The sequence below is a fragment of the Anolis sagrei genome, chromosome 1 (assembly GCF_037176765.1).
Source record: "Anolis sagrei isolate rAnoSag1 chromosome 1, rAnoSag1.mat, whole genome shotgun sequence".
NCBI lineage: Eukaryota > Metazoa > Chordata > Lepidosauria > Squamata > Dactyloidae > Anolis > Anolis sagrei.
The window spans coordinates 330,039,524-330,054,554 of NC_090021.1; the positions used below are offsets into that span (position 1 = coordinate 330,039,524).

At 39.8% G+C, this 15,031-nt stretch overlaps 1 protein-coding gene across 3 annotated transcripts in view; it reads right to left on the reverse strand.

Annotated features, from left to right (window-relative positions):
• BRF1 (BRF1 RNA polymerase III transcription initiation factor subunit) overlaps positions 1–15,031 on the reverse strand; it is a 287,868-nt gene that overhangs the window by 240,619 nt on the left and 32,218 nt on the right. The window lies entirely within an intron of this gene.

A 15,031-nucleotide genomic window follows, 5' to 3' on the forward strand; every position in this document is an offset into this window, starting at 1 on the left:
GAAGACATGAACAATATCCCACTCCCCAGTGTATGGATGCATGCTCCAAAATGTCAAATGTAACATCAACTCAGGAGCAAACTGCAGGTTTTTCAAAATCCACTAAAAATCTGCTAAAGCACTTTCTTACACTCATAAACACATATACATATATGTATATACAGGGAGAAAACCACAACTGAAGGAATCCAGCTGTAGAAAGACATGTGCTCTTTGCACTAGCCAGTCCTGAGGAAGCACTTCCTTCCTGTGCTTCTGTTTGGAGGGAAGAGGGTTGGCAGATCATACAGATTAGGTTGTGGTTTCAAGAAGATGGCTGCACCTCTTTGCTTTGTTTGAAGTCCTTTAGAAGAGGATACGGTACAGCTGTTGATGCAGTTGTGGAAAGTGTAGCACAGGCCCACCATGCCAATAAATATTTTGGTCGCAGGAAACTGAGAAGAGCACACAAGACCAAACAGTGCTTACAGAAGAACGGGATAAGAAAAGTATGGTATTTATTGACAAGCCAATAAATAGATATAGATATAGCATGTAAGGAAGATGTTTATACCATGTATTATTACAGAAGACAGCCAATAACCTAAAGTTTCATAGGGACCCTTGAATCCATTAACATTTCCATGTGGGAAGAGAAATTTGTCATGTGGCTTGTTTCAGCTTTATTATGATGACAACACCAGGCTTGCAATGAAAAAGAAAAATGCTGGGACCATTACATGCATCACTTGGTGCGTCTTGTACAACCAAAGCATCACTAACAGAGTAGTAAGGAAGTGCTGTCCAATAAAAAATATCAATTACCATGGCTAGTAAATACAGGCAGTCCCCAAGTTACAAACAAGATAGGTTCGGTAGGTTTGTTCCTAAGTTGAATGTGTATGTACAGTAAATTGGAGCAAATACATTTTAAGTGTAGCTTTGAGTTGCCTGAAGGCTGAGAAAAGCGGTATATAAATAAAGTAAATAAATTTGGGTAACATAGGGAAGGGTGAACACCCCTGTGGTGTTTGTTTTGTTGCCTCTGCCCCTGTTCAGAAGATTTCGCTTCACTTTCAGTCCCTGTGAGAATTGCATTTGGAAAGATGTGACTTATTGTGGAAAGAAGGATTGGTGGAGACACCTTTTCCCCATGATAACTCTTTTAATACGTTTCTATGTTTCTTTCAAGTTCCAACTTCTCTTCCTAGGTCTAGGATTCTCACTTCCTGTTGTCTTGCCGCTGTTCTTAACTATACGTCATTTGTAAAGACAGATATATGTAACTCAGGGATCACCTGTGCTATGATCACCCACTTTAAAAAGCCCTTTTAATCTTTTTTTACTCCAGCTTTCAGAATCTATTAAGTACTGGTCATTATGGTTGAGGATCTAGAAGCAATCGTTCTCCTTCTGCTATGTTTTACATTCTATATTAAATGCGCCAAGCAACGGTGTAGCATGTTTAATATTAACCAAACCTATGTGTAATCAAACATATGAAGCAACGTCATATATTTAACCACATCACAGGACCATCTGGTTCAGGAATTACTTCATTGTCTGGGGGCAGCTCTCCAGGTTTCTCTTCGACCAGGCCTGCACAACTTGTAGCCTTCTTGGTGTTTTGGACTTCAGCTCCCAGAATTCCTGACCACTGGAAAAGCTAGCTTGAGTTTCTGGGAGTTGGAGGCCAAAACATCTGGAGCTGAGTAGGCCTGTCTTAGTGAGATGGGTCAAATGTCATAAAACCGATGAAAACCTCAACCCCACTTACGAATTAGCATGCAACTTGCATGCAGGTAACATTCATGTATGTATCTTTGCCTAGAAGTGATGGGAGGCTTCAAAGAACTTCCCTGTAGAAACTCTACACGCCATAAGGATACATACTTGATGCCTGTGCTACACTCTACGTGTGAGATGCATTCAGATTCTGATACAGAAGTACCTTTCTAGAACCAATTTTGTAATGCTTAATAAAATCTTCATTTTTCTTAGGTTTGGAGGAATGGGAAATACTGTAATTTAGCACTCAAGATAATGAAATGTCATTCCCTTCTGTCTGGGACTACATGTAAAGTGGTATGATTTTCCTGTATTTGGGGAGGTTTAGATTGTGCGCTTGTACTGAGAGCCCAATTAGGGAAGAATGAAAGCATATATGTCTCCAGGATCATTTTTTAAAAAATCCTAGCCTGCTAGATATTGAAATACAAAGACTAATAACTGTTGTCCACTGGTGAAAAAGCCAGTCATTCCGCTCCTATGCTGTGGAATTTCCTTCCAACTAACTCCCTACTAACTCTCCACCAAGAGTTGAAGATCTTTTCTATTAGACATGTCTTTTGCAAATGATAGGCTGCTCAGCGAGAAGCTAATAAAGTTTATAACTTTCTTCGTCTCTAAGCTTTTAATTCAATTTCATTTGAATACAGTCATGTCATCGTATCCACAAATTCAACCATCCACGCTGGAAAATATATATATATTTAATTCCAAAAAACAAACCTTGATTTTGATATTTTTATAAAGGGGGCATTTTATTATGCCATTACACATGTATATAATGAAGCTTGTGCATCCATAGATTATATTTTGATTGTGTTTGAACTTGTGACATTTCTGTTTTTTCCCTTCTGTTTTCGTAAAGTTAATTTTTCTCTGTGCTATTTCGAGCCTCCACTTTAAGAGAAAGACAAAGTACAAATCATTTTTCATTAAGGCTTGAAGGATATCAAACCAAATCAGTGGTTTAAAGATTCATGGGTTAAATAATATCTGAGGCATCAGAATCCTGCTGCATCAGTCAAGGTTTTCCCATCAGCTGTGCTGGTTGATGACATAACTAGTTGGCACCAGGTTGCAGAAGCATGCTATACAGTAATAAGAATATCTTTCCTGAAATACTAGCCCTTATGTAAACAAAATGGCACCGATCATGCAAAAAGGGTATACTAAGGGCCGCGATGTAGTCCTAATGTTTTCGCAAGCACAAAAAAAGTGTTCAGAAAAATTAGTACAGGGAGAAAATTCAGTAAGCAGTGCATGCGATGCAACTTGTAGAAAGAAAGGAGGGAAATCTGAGTGAAGAAAATGATGTTTTTCCCTGTGTCCCTCCTATGTAAAAGATGTTGGGACCATTGGAATATGCATAGGCCTTCATCCCTCACCCAATGAAGCCCTACGAGCCTCATCCTTGACTTCCCATCTAGAGCCTTAAATCTCCTTGTCAAGGACCCTATTACATATCTATAAAGGGAAGGGCCTACTATATCTGAAATGCACAATTAACTCCCCTTTGCTTTGCCCTCTGTAGCTTTAAGCAGACCTCTTTCCCAATCCCAAAACCCTATGGGGGCTGCACCAACTTCTATGCTTATTTTTACTATAAACAATAGCAAAGGTCCAAAATCCAGGCTGCACAGCATAAATCTCCATTAGGAGTTTTACACATTAATTGTACTGAATGGCAACACTGCTAAACTAAAGAAAGGCACTAAACGTACAGGCAAGTTTGAATTTACATTGGGGTTATGTTACTGAACTCACAGAGCAAATTGAGACTGATGTTTATGGGGAGAGTGCATTCCATAGGGAATCATTAATGATTAGGGGAATGAGTTCCAATGGAACTGAAGAATATTTACATTAAAAAAAATGTGTTTCCACAAAGCTCTAGGAAGTACATTTAAAGTAAGATGCATTGCAGGATCCCCTGACACACCTTGGTCAAATTAAAAAATAGTAAACATTTGAACTAAAACAGGACTCAGGAAGAATATGAACTAAAACCATTTTTGTCCTTGACAGGGGTAAAACTCAAACCCTCAAATTTTGCTTATAATTTCTTTTTTGTTTTGATTTTTTAAAATTTTTCAGTTTCATCAAAAAACAGTGAAATAATTCTACAGCAGTGCTGTAGAATTTGAAGAGGCACGAGGCATGAGGATGGCGCGTCAAGCCAATCCTGACCGGGATTGCCTTCCACCTGGAAACCGATGCCCTCACTGCAGGAGAACATGCAAGTCAAGAATAGGGCTCCACAGTCATCTACGGACCCACCGCCAGTACACTGGACTTGGAGAACAATCTTACTTGGACAATGAGGGATCACCTAAGTAAGTAAGTAAGACACTCCATATATTCTCCCAGTTTTTCTGTGAAGAGGACTGACTCTATCCATAGGTGAAACGAATGTTCACAAGACTTGTGTTTCCTAACTGGCTCCATGCAACACACAATTAGCTCCACCACACTGTACCTTGCCCTCAACAACTTAATTGTGAGTCCTCTTCCCACTCCTTACTTATTTTGGCTCATGAAAGAAGCACATAAGCTTCATGCGCACTGTGCAGCTTCTCAAGGAAATCAACTGATTTGTCTATAATTAGCCCACTGCTTTATTGTATTCTATACTGGTTAATCTCCTTTAAACAGCAGCCCCATCATGTCTTTTTCTTGCCTTTGTTCCAACACAAAAGATTCCCAAAGTGGGAAATGTTAAAAGAAATGAAACATTCTTCATCCAAAAATGTGTTTAACTGCAAAAAAGGAACATGTACCTCAGAACAAAGGTACCTCTCAACAACCTCGAACCCATCCAAAGGCAGAAACTCCAGAGAAATGTCAGTCTCCCAATGTCGGAAAGCACCTACACCTAAAGACTCAAATATATGTCACATGCAAATTAGTATAATAAGCCTTCGGTAGCTGTTATTTCTAGGCAAAACAGGTTCAAAAGGTGACAATTTACACTGGAAAAATGAGAGGAAAGAGAGCAGAAAACAATGTTCAAGCCTTCCTCTTGACTGCCGTTTAACCCCCTTTAACCACTTCCCCTCAAGTGCAGGGTTTCAAAAGCACTGACAGATTAGAGAGTAATGACTCAAAGTTGTTCAGGCTGAAAATGTGTTCAAGGCATTGATATGTGAACCCAAACACTCATCAGGCTTCAACAAATCCACTTGCCAGAGAAGTTATGGTGAAGACTCACATCTATTCTGGCAACTGGATAAGGAAATACACAATGTTTTTCAACTCTGCTACTAAAAGTGGTTGTTCAACTTCACAAGGCGTGACTGTGCGCATTTAAGTTGCCTGCCAACTTATGGCAACTCTATTAATTTGATGTGGTTTTTTTAGGCAGGGAATGCAGAGAGGAGGTTTTACCAGTTCTTTTCTCTGAAATATGGCATACATCCCCTGGCATTTCTTGGTCATCTTCCATCTATGTACTAAGTAGGAGCTAACCCTACTTACTTTCCAAGATCTGATAGAATTTGGTAACTTTAGAGCAGTGGTTCTCAATCTGTGGGTCCCCAGGTGGTTTAGCCTACATCTCTCAGAAATCTCAGCCAGTTTAACAGCTGTTAGGATTTTTGGGAGTTGAAGGTCAAAATATCTGGGGACCCACAGGTTGAGAACCTCAACCTCAACCATTTCACTATGAATCACAGAGTCATTCAGACCCCTTCACCAAACCAATTCTTAAACAAAGGGATTAACATTAAAATGAAAATGAAGTAGGGTGACATGGAAAGTGTGATTTTTACAAAATTATGTCAAAGCTTCCCAATTCCTTGTGGTTATAGCAAAGAGAGACTAATGTTACCTGGGGTGTTTTTTTTTTGTGGGGGAGGGGGAGGTGCATTTCTGTATCTCAACATGATGAGAGAGGGCCTAAATGATCTAAAGCAGTGGTTACGATGACTCTGGAAACCATGGTTTGAATGCCAATTCAGTCATGGTCTTGGGCAAATCTCTTGGCCTTACAAAAAAGTAATGGCAACAATACCTCCAAATAAATTTTGCCAAGAAATCCCCATGAAAGGGTTTCCTCTAAGTCATAAAGATCCTGAAGTCACAACACAAAAACAAGTCTTTGCTTCCTTTCTACTTCATTACACTAGAGAATGAATCCACTTTAAATCCCGTTTCTGCCTCCTGCAGAATTCTGGGCTTTGTAGTTTAGCGAGGCTGTCAAAGGCTCCTCCCTAAAAAAAACCCCCAGAATTCTGCAGGAAGCAGCAAACGGATTTAAAGTGGATTCAATTCTCTAGTGCGATGAGGTCTTCCCTTTGCTACAGCACAGAAGCTGACCAAGACTGGGATATGTGTCCCAATAGATTTAGCTGAATTAAATATTAAAAGTATAAATCCATTGACCCAAATCCTAAGAATTTTAACTATAGTGAGAGAAAACAATCATTCAGGAAAGTGACTGGTTTTCACCAACCATACTTAAAATGATCCACAGTTTAAAGTGCAGATAATAGAGCTTCAGACAAAACAGAAGCAGGCATGTTTGATTTCCTCCTGGAAAGGTGGAACATATGTACCTAGAGCAGGGGTTCTTAAACAAGGATTCATTGAATTGAAAAAAAGTCAACTTTGTATCTTTATTTTTTCTTATCCTTAGCTGAAATTTAGCATTTGCTTCACTTGTGAATTTCTAAATGTTTGCTGAAAATTATCGTTTGGACAGATGCTGCACCAGGTATTGAAATGGTAGTGAAGTTGCAAAACTTTGATGAGTCCTAAAACTTAATTGGATGTTGAACGTCATAATACTATATGCTGCTACATTTCAAAAAGGGGTTCATAGTTTTCACCTGACTGGCAAAGGGGTTTGTAGAACAAAAAAGGTACTACTGGCCTAGAGGGAAGTTAGCTCATTCTCATAACACTAACATTTTCCATCCCACTGGAATATAACTATCAAAATCTGGAAAGTCTTCTTCAGTTATTTTATCTATTCTAATCTTCTAGATCAGGGATTTTAGATACAAAGAAGACAGGAGAAATGAGGGGTGAAGCTCATTCCTCCCTTAGCTCCCTTTCAGATTCAGCCTCAATCAGACCAAATGTCTGAAATCCTTTCAAGTCACTGATCAACACTACATCTCAATGTCCTGCTAGCACAAAAGACTAAATACAAATAAAGAATAAAAAGAAAGGGGATGAGAAAAAGAAGGAAGGAAATGAATCATAGACTTGACATTGCACTACTGCTTTGATGAGGTTTCTACTTCAGGCCAGCAGATTAAAAGGCACAAGTTCTTTGTAAAATCTTTTTGCACTTCTAATTACATGAGAAATAGTTGCATTTCAACCAGATGAAGAAAACTTATTTGAAAAACAAATAATGTGCTTTATGATTTAAAATCTATGCAAAACTGCTCAGAAGTAAAAGCTCCTAGATTTAGTACCATTTACTCCCAAGAAAGTACACATAAGACTGAAGCCTTAAATTGATATATTTGGAAATAGTTGGAAGCTGCACAGTGTTCTGTAACTGGAACATAGCAGATTTCCATCCATCACCACCACCCACGTTTGAACAGAGAACATTATTCAGTTTGTTTACACAAACTTTTAGGACTTGTGGAAGGTTAAAGTCAGACAAGCCAAAGAAATGAGCTATTTATCAGGCCAGATTTTAGATTTCTCACCTGGCATGACGACAAAAGTGGTGTATTTACTTATAGCAGCACGGTTTCATTGAATTAATTTTCATATATGCTGCTTTTTTGTGTGTCAGGAGTGACTTGAGAAACTGCAAGTCGCTTCTGGTGTGAGAGAATTGGCTGTCTGCAAGGACGTTCCCTAGGGGGACACCCGGATGTTTTACCATCCTGTGGGAGACTTCTCTCATGCCCCTGCATGAGAAGCTGAACCTGACAGATGGGAGCTCACCCCACTCCCCGAATTCGAACTGTCAACCTTTCGGTTAGCAGTCCTGCCAGCACAAGTGTTTAACTCACTGTGCCACCGCGGCCTCCATAGATGCTTCTGAAGGGTGGGGAGTGAAGGAATCAGTATTCTGACAACCGTAAATAAAAGTTCATCAAAAATCCAGTTTCACATTAACTAGAGCAGCGTTTATCAACCTGGGGGTCGAGACTCCTGGTGGGGGGGGGGGGGGGTCACAAAGGGGTGTCAGAGGGGTCACCAAAGACCATCAGAAAACACAGTATTTTTCTGTTGGTTGTGGGGGTTCTGCGTAGGAAGCTTGGCCCAATTCTCTCGTTGGTTGGGTTCAGAATGCTCTGTGATTGTAGGTGAACTATAATTCCCAGCAACTACAACTCCCAAATGTCAAGCTCTATTTTCCCCAAACTCCACATTTGGGCATATTGAGAATTTGTGTCAATATTTGGTCCAGATCCATCATTGTTTGAGCCCGTAGTGCTCTCTGGATATTGGTAAACTATAACTCCCAAACTCAAGATCAATACACACCAAACCCTTCAAGTATTTTCTTTAAGTCATGGTTGGTTCAGTTCCATCGTTGGTGGAGTTCAGAATGCTCTTTGATTGTAGATGAACTATAAATCCCAGCAACTACAACTCCCAACTGACAAAATCAATCCACCCAACCTTACGCATCGGGTATTTGTGCCCAATTTGGTCCAGTGAATGAAAATACATTCTGCATGTGGGATATTTACTAGGCCTGGGCAGTTTCGTTTCGTTAATTCGTAATTCGTTAATAATTCGTTAATTTTTCCAATTACAAAACGATAACGAACCATTCTGGAGCAATTATTTAAAAAAACGAATTTTTAAACACGGTTTGTAAATGCTTCGTATTTTGTATTGTATTCGTTTCGTTATTGTTCTGAGGTCGTTTCGTTATTATTTCCGCATGTCTGGGCCAGTTTTATGGTTTAATTAGTGAAAAAAAATTATAATATCACACCAACAGTCAAGAACAGAGGGAGAGGGAAGCTTCAGAAGTTTTTGGAGGTTTTTTAGCGTATTTCGCGGTCGCATCCGCCATTAACGAATCGATTCGTTATTGTTTCGGAAATCGATTCGTTAATTTTTTACCATTTACGAAATTTCGTAAATATCGAACTTTTTAAAAGGAAAATTTTGTAATTATTTTAAATATCGAAACAAAAAAAAAACCCCAAATACAAATCAATTTTAGAAACAAATTTTTCCGTTGTTACCCAGGCCTAATATTTACATTACAATGCATAACAGTAGCAAAATTACAGTTATGAAGTAGCAATGAAAATAATTATATGGTAGGGGTAACCACAACATGAAGAATTGTACTAAGGGGTCGCGGCATTCAGAAACACTGAACTAGAGGAATAAGAGCACCTATGTAAACACTGGCTTACAAAGTATCATCAGTTACATTTATAAAATATTGTGTTATCATGATGGGATCTTAGACAACATGGTTGCTAACATAAACAAATGTTTGCTTACCACCTATAATTTGTGGACCTACAGGATGAATATGTTTAAAGAAGAAGCATATAGTCCTTCTGTTTTGTTCTTTTTAAAGATCTCTCAAAGAATACAAACAAACAACTCTATTTCATTCCCTAGTAATTTTCCCTTAACAGCATAAACTCGAGAGAGAAATCTCACATCAGACAGCACCAAGTTAAAGCAGAAATTGCATCTATACATCTGCTGGAATCTACCAATAAACAGAACATTTGTACACATCCTCTCACTTGTATGAACTCAAGCCAAAAGAACAGAATACAAAACACCTTATTTCCTTCCAAATGGAAAGGGTTGTGTGCAGCATAGCTGCGATCAGGTGTCTTCATTTCTCACACATGTGCACACACCTTGAAAAAATGAGTCAACTCCAATCAAGAATTTCAAGGAGTTACTTATTGTTTTCCTCCAGGATGGGGAGGTAATCCATCGTGTTGGGTCTAGCTCCTCCTCTGCACTTCTCAGACAGTGTTTCCTCACCTCTCAATCATCCTCACCACCCTAAGAGACAAAACCAGCCCCATCCTTCCTCAGCTTGAACCAAAACAGAACTTTTAATCATAGTTTGAAAATCAGTTCTCTTTGGGTTATTGTAGGTAGTGAGGATGCTTGCCATAGATGAAGGACATCTAATCACCTCCCAACAAAAGTTTGCTCCAGGCACTGTCAGGCCATTATATGCTAATCAAGGTGGTCAGTTGAAACATTCACACCTAGTTCCAGCAGACAAGAGTCCTTTGTCCCACCCCGGTCATTCCACAGATATATAAACCCTTTTTCCTAGTTCCAACAGACCTCACTACTTCTGAGGATGCTTGCCATAGATGCAGGCAAAACGTCAGGAGAGAATGCCTCTAGAACATGGCCATATAGCCCGAAAAAACCTACAACAACCCAGTGATTCCAGTCATGAAAGCCTTCGACAATACATCAGTTCTCTTTGTTGGTCAAGAGACCCTTAAATGTATGAGACTTGCCACCCGAATGGGTACAATCAGTCTCAGGAAGATGGGTAGTCAATGCATCACCTAGTTCTTCTTTGATGAGGAATCAGTGGTAGCCTATGTAATTTTTGAAGCAAGCTTGGGTTGTGCTGAGGGAAAGGACCAAGCTGTCCTCTTTGGAGAAATGGAATGGACTGCAATTCAAGTTACAAAGGAGCATGGCATCAGATTATTATAAGTTTTTCGGGGTTGTATGGCCATGTTATAGAAGCATTCTCTCCTGACGTTTCGCCTGCATCTATGGCAGGCATCTTCAGAGGTTGTGAGGTCTGTTGGAAACTTGGAAAATGGAGTTTATATATCTGTGGAATGTCCAGGGTGGGAGCAAGCATGTGGACAATTTCAACAGAAAGGAGGAAACCATGAAAACGAACAAAATCTGGCTACCTGTATTTTAAAAAAACTCTAAAGTCATAACAGTAAATAAAGAGCAACATTCAAAATAGGGGAACTCCAGACAAGAAGCAATCAGGGACAGCTAATTACCTCTCAACAAAAGATTCCCCAAGGCAATAAGAAGCCACACCTTGAAACTGCTAGGCCATTAATCAAGGTGGCCAATTGAAATATTCACACCTACCTCCAACAGACAAGAGTTCTTTCTCCCACCCTGGACATTCCACAGATATATTGACACAATTTTCCTAGTTTCCGACAGATCTCTTGAGGATGTCTGCCACAGATGCAGGCAAAACTTCAGGAGAGAATGCTTCTGGAACACAGCCATACAGCCTGAAAAACTTACAACCACCCAGTGATTCTGGCCATGAAAGCCTTCGACAATACATTGAGCATAGCATTGTTTCACATAGCAGGACAGGGCACATAAGAGAGGAAATGGATGTAGTTTTGGTCACAGGGGTGAATGGAACTGATTCTCCCAGTTCTCTGCCTCTCCTTGTGAGTGTGTTAACTATCCAAGTTGGTGGGTGAGTTAAGCGTCATAAGAAAAGGTGTAAAAAATCAGTTCTATGATGCTCGCATGCCCTTTCTGAATCTTTACCTTCATTGTTGAAGGCTCCCATTGAACCCTTGCGATCAGGTGGGATTGAAATCTTTTCCTTTTTTGAATGCAAAATCATGATAACATAACTCATGTCCTATGAAACCAGCATTAATGTTTCTGTTTTGTTGTTAAACTTCAGATTAAGGTTTGTGGGTTTTTAAAAATGATTTTAAGAAAGGTAAGGAATTTTGTATTTTGAAAGTATTATTTTTAGTAGCAATTAATTCAACCTACAGGGTTTCTAGGTCATAGGTTCACTCGGTGCTTGGGGAGATGAGTACTTTTCAAACAGATGCAGCTGTTCTTCAGTTAGATCCTTCCTTTGTTCCTAATATAAATTCTATGTTCTATTGATCTCAGGAAATTGTGTTGCCTGCCTTTTGCTCACAGGAGAAACAGTGGCATAGATTTTTTTTCCCCATGTCAGGAGCGACTTGAGAAACAACAAGTTGCTTCTGGTGTGAGAGAATTGGTAGTCTGCAAGGACATTGCCCTGGGGATGCCTGGATGTTTTGCTGCTTTACCATCCTTGTGAGAGGCTTCTCTTATGTCCCCCCATGGGGAGCTGGAGCTGACAGACGGAGCTCATCTGTGCTCTCCCTGGATTCAAACCTGTGGCCTGTCAGGTTTCAGTCCTGCTAGCACAAGGGTTTAGCCCAGTGGTTCTCAACCTGGGGTCCCCAGATGTTTTTGGCCTACAATTCCCAGAAATCCCAGCCACTTTAACAGCTGTTAGGATTTCTGGGAGTTGAAGGCCAAAAACATCTGGGGACCCCAGGTTGAGAACCACTGGTTTAGCCCGTTGTGCCACTGCAGGCTCTAGTGGCATAGATTATATGTGAGCAGAGTTCTCACATGCTATTTGGACAGGAGCAAGGACTTTTGTGAATTTGAGCGTTGCAAAACCTTCTCTTTTCAAGAGAAGATGAAAGAAAAGAAAATATATCTTCTTCCATCTTCTTTCATAGATGTTATATATTGCACTGGCATATGTGCACAATTCAATTTAGTCCCAGAGGGAATACAGGCACATTGAACACGTAGTGCTGCCCACTTTAGCATGGCAGCATCCTTGCTTGAGATTTGTAGGGCACCCACTTGGACTTTCCCGCCAACTTGTCAGACACTACAGGACTGACAATTTTGCTTCAACAGATGGGTCTTTTGGCAGACATGTTCTGCAACAAGTTATAATTAGATTGCTGCCAGGTGGTGAGGTGACAGTTTGTGTAGGTCCCAGCCGGGAGCATTGTCTCCCCACACTGCGGGAAAATGGAACATTGGCACTTACCTGAGGAACTCAACGTAATCCGCTAAATCATATACTACCAATCTCTTCTCATTCTCTAAGGTTCTGCAAGATCCCTTTGCATTCCAGAAGCACACCACTATGTATTTGAATTGATATTTATCATGAAAGTTCCTTTTCCTGCAATCCTTTCCACCCTAACTGGTGGATTCGATATTTCTTAAGCTGCTGGCAGTATATTTCTGTTTCTCCAGAGCTTTATCATATTGATGGAAAGGTGAGTACATCTCTACCTCTTAGGATGGTAAGCATGACTTACAGCAGGGGTCCTCAAACTGAGGCCCAGGGGCTGGATGTGGCCCTCCAAGATCATTTACCCGGCCCTCGCTCAAGGTCAACCAAAGTCTGAAATGGCTTGAAAGCACACAACAACAACAATCCTATCTCATCGGCCAAAAGCGGGCCCACACTTCCCACTGAAATACTAATAAGTTTATATTTGTTAAAATTGTTCTTCATTTTAATTATTGTATTGTTTTTAAGTAGTTTTTTGCACTACAAAGATGATATGTACAATGTGCATAGGAATTCATTCTTCTTCTTTTTTTCAATTTATAATCCGGCCCTCCAACAGTTTGAGGAACTGTGACCTGGTCCTCTGTTAAAAAAGTTTGAGGACCCCTGACTTACAGAGTAGGAAGTCATATGTGAAACCAAGAATGAAGGATTCTCTCCCCACAATAGAAAAGGGATCTTCATAGTAAATATCTTTGCCCTGAATTCCTATCTCACAGGACCCATCCCTAGAAATTCATGTCCTTCCTTTCCCAAGTTCCATAAATTCTTCCACTCTCAAAATGGGAGCTTTTTGTAGATACTATCAGCAGCATTATTTCTCAGTCAAGAATCAGAAATCTTTCTCATCCTTCAGACATAAACACAAGGGATTCTCAATCTCCCAAATAATGGAGGAACACCATGGAACTGTAAAAGATAAGCAACTGTGCCTTTAAAATGTCCTTTGATGTTTACATACTATATCTGAAATTGTTTTTATCAACCCTATTAAACATCTAGACCTGTCATGGTACATATGCAAGCACATATGATGCCTGGTGCTCTCTGCAAACTTTCATCTTTCCCTAACATTTCTAAAGACACAGAAGAGCAGAGGAAAACAAGAAGGGATTTAAAAGTATTGATTTATATAGTGTACCTTGGTCTACTATCACAGGGCACTTTAGATGTAAACTGTGACAGCTGAATCCTATCGTTCGACCCATCCAGAAGTAAACTCAGTTAATTAAGTGAATCAACACTTATATAAAACCCATTAACTCCGCTAGTTAGAAGTCAGAAATGGATTCAGGCCTGAGCACTGAAAATTACTTGGGGTAGTCTATCACTTTCAGCAAATGTGCAGCTGCTTAGCAATAGTCATTACTGAGGTTATGTGACACAGAGATATCATACACATATGCAATTCAATTATCAATCTATTTAGTGTTTCTGGCTATATTCAAGTCATTTCCAACTTATTGTGACTCTCAAGTGAGACTGTCCCCAGGCATTAAGGAGCTATACAAGAAGATGAATCCTATGCCCAAATACGTTCAACTCCTTCAATAGTTTTCCAACTCTGAGCTGATTCACCAAACTGCAGAGCCACCAGCTGTCACTGAGGCCAAGGAACCTATATTATTCAAGAACTGATAAGTGAAAATGCAATCTACCGAGCCTATCTGCAGCTCTTCATCATGCTAGTGAGAAAAACATGCAAAACATAAAGGCATAAAAACTCAAATGTTTGGTTGATTATCCAATTAAAAATATTTTGATTAATTATTCAAAATTAATCAAGCAGTTGATTTGTTTTAAGTACCACAAGTCGAAAGTTGCATATATTAAAGAGGCATCTCTCCTATCACACACTGAAGAGGAACTGCTTCTTCTTAAATGGAAATATTGTGATACATGTGTATATTACCAAGCAAATCAAAGAAAGCTTATTCGGAAATATGGGCTAGCATTCTGTTCCGAAAACCCTGTTTGGTGTACTCTCTGAGTTCAGTTGTTACCACCTGTAAGCATGAGTCCCCTGCAGTTATGAGATCCATCTCAGTATCCTTGTCTCCAGAGCAGCAGAAAACAAGCTCCCCTCTCCTCAATGTGACATCCTTTCAAATATTTAAACATGGATATCATGTCCACTCTCAATCTTCTTTTCTCCAAACTAAACACACTCATCTCCTTTAGATGCTTCTTGTAGGGCTTAATTTTCAAACCTTTGATCATTTTGGTTGCCCTTCTCTAGACACGATCCAACCTGTCAAAATATTTTTGAACTACAACATCCAAAGCAGAAGAGTGGGATAATGACTTCCCTCAGTCTAGACACTATACTCTTACCGATGCAGCCTAGAATCACATTGGCTTTTTGAGCCACTGCATCACATTCTTGACTCATGTTCAGCTTGTAGTCTACTAAGACTCCTAGATACCTTTCATATGGACTGTTTTCAAGCCAGGTGCTCCCCATCC